The sequence below is a fragment of the Amphibalanus amphitrite genome, unplaced genomic scaffold (genome assembly GCF_019059575.1).
Source record: "Amphibalanus amphitrite isolate SeventyFive unplaced genomic scaffold, NRLGWU_Aamphi_draft 000544F_arrow, whole genome shotgun sequence".
Classification (NCBI taxonomy): Eukaryota; Metazoa; Arthropoda; class Thecostraca; order Balanomorpha; family Balanidae; genus Amphibalanus; species Amphibalanus amphitrite.
Window position 1 is genome coordinate 146,912 of NW_024882038.1, and position 9,239 is coordinate 156,150.

Below are 9,239 nucleotides of genomic sequence, written 5' to 3' on the forward strand. Positions count from 1 at the left end.
GAATGCTGTGGGTGATGAGCTGAACTTATATGGTAAGTAATATCTGTATTTGAGACCAATTATATCCCGACGAGACTACCTGTGTGCGTATGGGAGATTCAGAGCGTTATGCTATTCATTCTGAATCACTGTTTCAACCATTTTAGCCACATAACATTGTCATTCTTGCTAATTTTGTATGTATGAAGCAGGTGCTCAAGTCTATTGTCTGACAATCTGTTCACGTCCCAGCCGAGCCGATGTGGACGCCCTAGTGTCCGGGGCTGGACTTGTTGAAGCTTTCAATCATCGTCATCAGGTGAGACGTTTTGACATTGCCGACGGTTTTTGCGTTAGTGTTGCTTATTTGCCTCAGTATGTAAGGATGTCCGATATTTTGCTCGACGTTGGACCTGTTTTTCGAGTGCCCGTTTCAATGATGATTAATTCAGTACAGGGACTTAATACTGAATACCTTGATGACGTACTTTCTGAATTTCGTGTATTTATTATTATTGTGATTGGTGTTTTATCTGATTAGTAACAAATTGTTTCCATTTTTCAGCGTGTCCTCTCATCTGGCTGTACTAATCGTCCATCACAAGTTTAAATGTAAGTTTGTTGCTGTGTGTAATAACTGTTTGCTACTTGGGTGCCGATATAAGTATAAGCCATAAGGTCAAATATTTTTTTTTTCCAAACAGCAGATGCTTCGCCTTGCTTGTCTTCTGCTTGGCCTGCACTGTTTGACATTGTACCACCTACAAAGTGATGATTAACTCAGTACAGGGACTTAATACTGAAACCCCATGTTGACGTACTACCTGATGATTGATAGAAGCGTTTGCTATCGAAATATGCCGTACAAAATGCTCACCTTTGGTTGTCTTTGCCGATAGGTGGGGACAGTGTCATCCTCTTGCCTCTGAAATGACAACTCCTGTTGTCTCCTGCTTCTGAGGTGAGTGTTTGCATGCTATATGAATCTTTCGTCTTTTTTATAGGATTTATGGCAGGTACCGTTTTCGCAATAAATGCATTTTCAAAACTACTCTAGTGAACCATCCTAATACTACTTAACCAGCTACGATGCATTAATTGTTATGGCTATTGCGATATCTTGCACTATCATGATGAAAGATCTTCATACGGACCACGATGACTATATTGTATTCGTACACTGAGATGGTCTGGATAACCCTCAGCGGTGCTCAAATGGTTCCTTTTCTGACTGTTCTACTGTCTCTTACAGGAAGTCTAGAAGACTGGTCTGGTCTAGAAGACCCTCGTGGTGGTCTGTTCGGATACACATCACTAGCTGGAAGAGGATCGTCGAATGATGCGTCTGTGTTGAATGGTAAGCCAATTTTCCCGACCTTTTTCAGCACAATGCAGTCTTAACCCGCGCCCCGTAGGGGGGGGGGCCAAAACGGCCCCCCCCCCCTGTCCTTTTCGGTCGATATCTCCTAAACGGCTGGAGATATCGCCACGAAACTTTCAGGACCCCTCCGGGCATCAATTTTACACATTGTGACCAAAAATTTTTCCAGAGGCTATGATAGGTTGGCCACAAATGACGTCAGAGTGACGTCATGTTCTGTCATTTTCGACCGAAAAAAGACCTTCGCGAGAAGACCTGTCACGCCTACAGCTTTGAAGATACAGAAAAATAATCAAGACATAAAAGGTGTAGAATTGACAGGGTTACAAAACTGCTATCTCGGATTTTTGAAATTTTGGAGTTTTGACCCCCAAAAATCAAAAAAGCATTTTTTTGGATATATTAGCCAAAAAATCCAAAAAGTTTTTTGAGTTTCGAAAAAACCGGAATATATGTGATAGTACCTACCGTCTTCTATCTACATACCAAATTTCAGATCGATATCTCGTTTTTTGGCCAAGTTATAGCGAAAAAACTGTTCAAAAATGATGACGTCAAATTTTCAAACTCAATTTTTGGCAATTCTAGACCTCGTAGAGCAAAACAAAGACCACCATTAGACTTCCCGTGACGAGCTGCATCGAATCGATACCCATTTTATGCAAAAATATCAACTTTGAAATCTGACCTAATTTGACCTGACCTTGACCTGACCTTCACCAAAACGTGACCTAGGCTGGCCCCAAAGGCTGCCTAACCCACATAATCGCATTTGTCATGTAAAATGGACCATAAAACATGTATCACACGACACTTTCATATTATGACCCCCGGTGACCTGACCTCGCTGTGACCTGACCTGGTATCAGTGACCTCAGATAGCAAAGTATGTGTTTGACGAACAATGTACCATCGATGGTTATCAATAAATTACCAATTTACTCGATTTCACAACACATTTCTTGAAATGCCTGTGAACGGTGAAAATCTGACCTTTGACCTGACCTGTGACGTCATCGGTTTGACCTAGGTCAATGAAATTTGGTCACAAGGTAGTTCCCGGGTGGGGCTATCGAACGCCGTTTAAATTTTGAAAATCGGACGGTAACTTTCCGAGATCTTAGGGGGGGGGCCGAAACGCCCCCCCCCCCTACGGGTGGTAGGGTCCGCCGGTAGCCCTACGGGGCGCGGGTTAATTTCATTTTGGCGTATCCAAGCTCACCTTATGGCATCTATAATTTTCATTTAATACAAAAGTCACGCAATTAAAGCAGTCATTTAAAGTATTGATAGGACGTGTATTCGTTTCAAGTGATGATTAACTCAGTACAGGGACTTAATACTGAAACCCCATGTTGACGTACTTCCTGATATTTATAGCGCCTCGCTAATTACTCTCATCCTGTCGTCATTCGCTTATCGACGCCTTGTTTCGGTTTCAGAATTCCACCCATTCTGCAACGTCTCGTGGCCATTGATCATCTGATATTCATCCAAGCTGAGGTGAGTTGTCATACGAGGGAAATAGTCGTGCGTTGCTTTGTCAGCATTCGAAATGAAAATTCAAATGCGTCGTATATCGTATTTCAAGTGATGATTAACTCAGTACAGGGACTTAATACTGAAACCCTATGTTGACGTACTACGTGATGCCTTTCTTTATTCAGGCTACTTTTTCAGTAATTCTGTCGTCTAATAGCGTTTTTCCGCTGTTACAGTCTAAATATTGAGCGATGGCCCTAATGGATGAAAACCGAGCTAAAATGAAGGTGAGTTTCGTCCAGGTTATTCATGTCGTGATATCTTAATTTCGGCAGGCTTTGTGGCTGAAAAATTTAAGCTATAAAAGTGCATGGTTTATGATTGTGTGCGGTTTTGAGCAGAATGTGCCGGTCATTTCACAGGTGCTTCGTGCATGTGATATATTGAATGGCATTGTTTTCCAGGTGAATTGCTTCCGTTTCAAATGATGAGTAACTCAGTACAGGGACTTAACCCGCGCACCGACGGGGGTCTGCGCCAACTTAGTACCGACGGGGGGGGCGGATGACCGCCCCCCCCCCCCTGAGATCTCGAGAACGAAGCAAGATAGCGACAAGCGGTAAACGGCATCGGATACGCACGGACAAGGTCTACAATTTTTACTAAGGTCATTTTCAGGTCAGGTCAAAGATGACGTCACAGGGGTCGAAAAAGTCAAAATGGCGGCGCTAGATATGGAGAGGGTTTTTCTCGAATAACTTTCGAAGTAGTCAAGATAGGAACCAACTAAGGGCATCATCGTGATCCTCTCGTCAATCCGCATCGAATGATATATATGTTGACCTCGAAAGGTCAAGGTCAAAGGTTGACCTCAGGTCACGTGACCTCGAGGTCATCATGTATATCATTCGATGCGTCTTGACGAGCTGAACACAATGAGACCATCCGCGCGGCTGTATCTTGTTCCTGTAAGGAGTTATTGGCAAAAAACCTTTGGTGACCTTTGATGACGTCACATGACCTTACAGCTGCCCAACAGCAAAACAGACCTCAAGGTAGTGAAGGTTGATCGTATGTGAAGTCATGTATGGTATATGGGGCCATTCCGACCCGTTTTAGTGGTAAAAACAGGGAGTTGATTTTTCCCCCATTGACTTATAATGGGGAAGTCGCGAAATTGACCTGACCTTAGGTCACCGACATCAAAATTCCGAGATATACAAATTGTAGCTACTAATGACCTAATAACATCCTGCGACTTTCAAAGGCCTCCGACATCTACTGTAGCTCTGGCACGGTGACAAAGTTGCAAAAAAGTGACTTGAGGTTGGGTCATTCAAAGTGACCTGGTGACCTGACCTTAAAAGTTAGGAGGTTCAAACTTGCACACCATGTGTAAAATTGATGAGAAAATAGTCATACCAAATTTCGCGGCGCTACGCGCCGCGGTTTTCCCGCTATCCGCGAAAAACCTCAGGGGGGGGGGGGGCGGATATCCGCCCCCCCCGTCGGTGCGCGGGTTAATACTGAAGCTCCCGTGTTGACGTACTTCCTGACTGCCCACCGTTCCACCGCCCTGTCGCTAGCTATCGTCCCCTCCTAATCGTACCGTTCTGTCCTTCACAGATCGAGTCAACGACGGAGTGCTGCAGCTGCAAGGAAAGAAACAATCAAAGGCTACTGAGGAGTCTGAACGCGTCATTGAACTGCCTGTGAATTGTATCATCAGTGTCGGTTGAGCAATAAATGTGGAACAAAAACTCGATTTTGTGATGCATAGCGATAAGGTGCGTGCGTATGAAAGATAAAATGAACCCACGGGAATAATCCTTATCCGAATGGTAACACGTATAACACGTAACTCTTTCGCTTATTAGGCGCTATCAAGGTGTTCGAAGTGGAGTCTGTCGATTACCATTATCAGAGTTTTAGAAACAAAACTGCTTCAACCGTTCACGGTGGATTAAAGACCTTAGGTTTGGGAATACACTGATTACGGTGCAAGGAGCAGTGTGCCGATAAATAAGGGAGACTGGTCACTCGACGCCCAGCAGAGTCATAAAATGGCGCGAGAAAAGCTTTTCGCTAAACTGCTTCTAATAGCCGTGAGTCGCAGGGAGTCTACTCTTGGTGACGTTGCCGTAGCTTCTTATCCGGCGGGGCTGGAGTGTAGCGAAACTTTTGGTTTTGCCTTTCGTGTAATACTGAAAGCCAATGGAATCTCGAGGCTGATTCCGGAATGGAGAGTATTTGGTGGTCTACAGAATCGATTTCCCTTAGTTTCGCTGATTTTGATCTGATTCAACACTTCTTTTCAGAATGCTTACGCTCAGCATCAATCCTTAACCCGCGCCCGGCTGGGGGTCCTGGATTTCCACGCCCTGCTGGGGGGGGGGGGGTAACTCGGCTTCTGGGCCACGTAGCGATACACGGAAGACGGCGTTCGAAAGAGCGTAAAAAATAATGACGAAATCATTTCAGTCCATTTTTTGGTCAGGTCAAAGGTCAGGTCACCAGAGGTCATTGAAGGCAAAATTTCGCCGATTTCCAGGTCGAATGTCGAAAATTTCCAAGAAGCCAACGCATAACTCGGGAACCAATAGAGCTACAGCGCCGCGGAAAAGCGCATTCGATAGCCCTATTAACGCCCTTTCTGAGTATTTCTCTCAGATTTGACCTAACGTCAACGGTTTTGTCTGCAGGGGGCAAAAACTACAAAAATAACCGTTTTTTTCGGAAACAGTTTTTCTGCAATAACTTTTGACCCAAGCCTTGTACGAGCTTACTTTTACTGGCATCGTGTTACTCTCGTCAAGACGCATCGAATGAACTATAACTTGACCTTGAAAGGTCAACTTCAAAATTTGACCTCAGGTCAAGGTCATGACCTGACCGGAAAGGGTCATGTTGCATATCAGTCGATCCGTATCGTCGAGCTGAACACATCTAAGGCGTTTTCATCGCTCTAGCATGCCTCTGTAAGTTATTTGCGAAAAACTGTTAGATACCATTCGTGACCTAAGATGGCCTCAGGGCATAAACAAGGGTCACGAACACCATTTTCATGTTCAGTGTGTCTAAACCACTTGTAATTCGGTGTTTGGGAGTGTTTATAATGTCTTTGGTCCAAAAGAGGCGCATTTCAATTTTCTCCCATTGACTTATAATGGGGAGGTCGCAAAATTGACCTGACCTTGGGTCATCGATATCAAAATTCTGAGATAAACATTTTGTACATGCTATTGCTCTTAGCAATCGCTGAAAGTTTCAAAGCGATCGGTCACTCGGTGTAGCTATGACAGACATTGCAACTTTTTATGAGGTGAGGTCACCTCAAGTGACCTGGTGACCTGACCTTGAATGACCTTGGTCTGAAATTTTCACAACATGTGTAGAATTGATGTATGATAAGGTGTACAAAAAACGGCGTTCGCGAAAAACCACAAGGGGGGTGGGTGTTCAAACACCCCCCCCCCCCCTAGCAGGGCGCGGGTTAAGTTCATGGAGGTCATCTGCACTGGGCTTAGCGGTGATTTGGTCATGTTTCCACAGTTTGGTCCCGTTGCTGGGCTGAGCCCTTCCTATTATTTGGCACTCCCAACGGGGTGCCATTCCTTGGGTCGACCCTTCTACATGCCCATGTCAGTCCTCGCTCCGTAGTGGAGGAGATTCGCGAAAAATGCCCCAGTCTAGTCCGGCGTTTTCCCGACCGAAACATCGAAATCTGTCCACCGAAACAATGTCTTACTTGATACCGTCACTTAAAGGGACAGTATCATCGAAAAAAAAATCAATGTATGGAGCTGATTTTTTTCTTTTTACTAGCATTTCTTATTTTTCTGAATCAGAAAAACATAGTTTGAGGACCGAACTCGGTGAAAAATATTTTTTCATGAGCGAGTCATTTTCATGAGCGAACCACCACTACAAGCATGGCCGCCACTTTGGAAGCCTGCGAAATTACTACAGAACTGGCGCAGATAATACATTATTGACGCTACGCTTACGCGGCCGCTCTTCTGATTGAGTTGTCGTTGAGATCGAGACTGATGAGATGACGTCATACATATACGTCATACATTGGAGGGAGATTGTGATTCAAGATGGAGGAATTCCTTTGTTGAGCCGCTAGAATCCGAAGGAAACAGCGGAAATTGCCTACGACTAATTAATGAATTTAACGGTGATGAATAAGTGCGAAAAACGTTTTGGCTTTATAAAATTTGATGAAATGACCAGAGTAAAAGTTTTATTACTGGCGGTCAATTCAAAACGGCGCAAAAATTTAAACAGTGAAGATAGTGAAGCACGATTCAAAGTGTAGTACACCTTTCGTACTTTGAGCGGCGATAGCGGGATAACGGTGTGGAGCTTCGAGGATCGGTCTTCAGTTCCCGGACCAGAAAGGTGGGGCCTACCCAGTAAACATGACGACGTCGGCCCGACGTCGGGCCGAGGCTCGGCCCGACGTCGGCCCAACGTCGGTTCAACCTCGGCCCGACATCGGCTGCACGTCGGATATGCCCGCATGTTCCGACGTCCAGCCGAAGTCCAGCCGACTTCGAGCCGACGTCGGGCCGAGATCGTTTGCCGAGGTTGACGAGATCGTTTGTCGTTGGACCGACGGGGCCGACGTCGGCATGTTTATTGGGACAACGCGCCAAAAATATCAACCGGCGGCGGGATACGAGCCCCCAGTCGCCGACGTCGGCATGTTTACTGGGACAACACGCCAAAACCATCAGCCGGCGTTGGGAATCGAACCCATTGCCATTCGAACGCGCGGTTAGTGCGCTAACCACTACACCACGCAGCCAGCTAACGAAGTTGGTTTGTTTTGTTCGGTTATGCCCTTTCGGTCTGACAAGACCATTTCAGAGCCGGAAGGATCATAGGATGGAGACATTGGTCTTCTTGGCGAGCACCCTGGGTCCAGTTCATATAGAGTCCCTGGTCCCATTGCTGTTACGTGACACTTATTGGAAAGGGCGACCCCACAATGGATTCATATAGCCACTCTTACACACCTGCACCAACGTTTCCCAAAGTGTCCCTTTGATAAGTGGCACTTTGGCAAAGTGACACTTGCCGACTGGCCTTTCTATATGAACTGGGCCCGGCCCTGGTGAGTTGCCGGGGCTGAGCCTGACCAAAGGATAGGCCGAGCAGCCCCCAAGCACTCACCGCACCCGGCTACGGGCGAGCTCGGCTTACGGGCAATCACAAATGGGATAAAGTTTCCCGTCCAGTCCGGATCAGGGGGTTGCGGCGTGGAGGAAGATTTGAGTTTCCTGAGGATATTTTGAATACAGAAGCTCTTTATGAAACATGAAACATGTATTTTATATTATTTTAACGGTCAAAACAGCGGCCGATATCGGTCCGACGTCGCCCCGACGTCGGCCCGACGTCGGCTGGACCTCAGCAATTGATCTCGGTCCGACGTCGGCCCGACGTCGGCTGGACCTCGGCTGGACGTCGGAACATGCGGGCATATCCGACATCCAGCCGACGTCGTGCCGAGATTGGACCGACGTCGGGCCGACGTCGGCATGCCGATGCCGAGTTGCCGACGTCACCCCGACGTCGGCCGACGTCGGGCCGACGTCGGCATGTTTACTGGGTATGCAATGTCAAATTTCATCAAAATGGTGATACTGTCCCTTAAAAAAAAAAAAACTGTCAGGGCTCTGATTGAATAATGAATGATACCTGGTGACCTGCTGCTAAGTTACTAACACCGTATAAAGTGGTTTCGTGGATCAAACAAGATTAAGCTTTTAACCCTGACGCTCTGCTGACGTTTAGTGGCTTTACTGTCGTGACGAATACCTAGTCGCACGTTTTGGGTGCTTTCGGACAGTCGAGTGGCTGGATTCTGGAACTACAGCTTTTGCTTAGAGAACAGTGATTTTTATAGATCGGTCCTAAGAGGTATTAGGTTCACTGGTACGGTACAAATCGAACAAGCTCGTCGATCATAATGGTTTCGAATAGACTGCTTCAAGCGCTTCCCTTGTCAGCATATGTAGGTATGAACCAAACTTTCATTGATTCTCAAATCCCAACTCAAGGGCGGCTTGAGAGTAGAATCCTAATTGAACGGTATCTATTGATTTTTTATTGCGAATTTACTACATCATTTGATTGTATTGGATATGCAGCATGTTGACTGCAATCGCCTTCATAAACATCGAACTGAAGCGGCTACTGACTGGTAAACCGGTGGGCAACGCAATCACCACTGGCCTAATACCCTATTGAATGTTTAGTTATTCAGATGGCGGCAGGGGTTGGGACAACTGCGCGTGCCTCCGCGGAAGCCGATAGAGCCTACAGTCACGACTCACGCTATTGGCACACCGTGCGCTCGTCACCAGTCATGGGCAAAGTGGGA

At 46.2% G+C, this 9,239-nt stretch overlaps 1 long non-coding RNA gene across 1 annotated transcript; it reads left to right on the plus strand.

The window, feature by feature from the left end:
• Nucleotides 1-629: 629 nt before the first annotated feature.
• Nucleotides 630-4,602, plus strand: LOC122393621. Its single transcript, XR_006258721.1, has 5 exons — nucleotides 630-940; nucleotides 1,232-1,336; nucleotides 2,803-2,863; nucleotides 3,079-3,129; nucleotides 4,469-4,602. It is a non-coding gene; the product is annotated as an uncharacterized LOC122393621 (long non-coding RNA).
• Nucleotides 4,603-9,239: the final 4,637 nt, after the last annotated feature.